This window comes from Myotis davidii, unplaced genomic scaffold (assembly GCF_000327345.1).
Source record: "Myotis davidii unplaced genomic scaffold, ASM32734v1 scaffold934, whole genome shotgun sequence".
Taxonomy (NCBI): Eukaryota; Metazoa; Chordata; class Mammalia; order Chiroptera; family Vespertilionidae; genus Myotis; species Myotis davidii.
The window spans coordinates 1,111,369-1,111,695 of record NW_006285798.1 but is presented as its reverse complement, the minus strand read 5'-3'; positions in this window follow the sequence as shown (position 1 = coordinate 1,111,695).

Sequence of the window (327 nt, the reverse complement as noted above, 5' to 3'; positions counted from 1 at the left end):
ATGCTCAACCAACTGAGCCACACCGGCCAGGCTAGGTCTCCTTTATTTTCTTTCAATAATGCTTTGTAGTTTTCAGAGTATACATTTTACCCTTATTTGCTAAATTTTTAAAAATATATGTTTTTATTGATTTTTTAAAAAGAGAGGAAGGAAGAGGGATCAAGAGGTAGAAACATGAATTTGCTTCCTCATGCATGTCCCCTGCTGAAAATCAGCCTGGGCATGGGCTCTGACTGGGAATTGAACTGGTGACCTCCTGGTTCATTGGTCCATGCTCAACCACTGAACCACACTGGCCAGGCAGATTGGAAATTGTAAATAAAATTG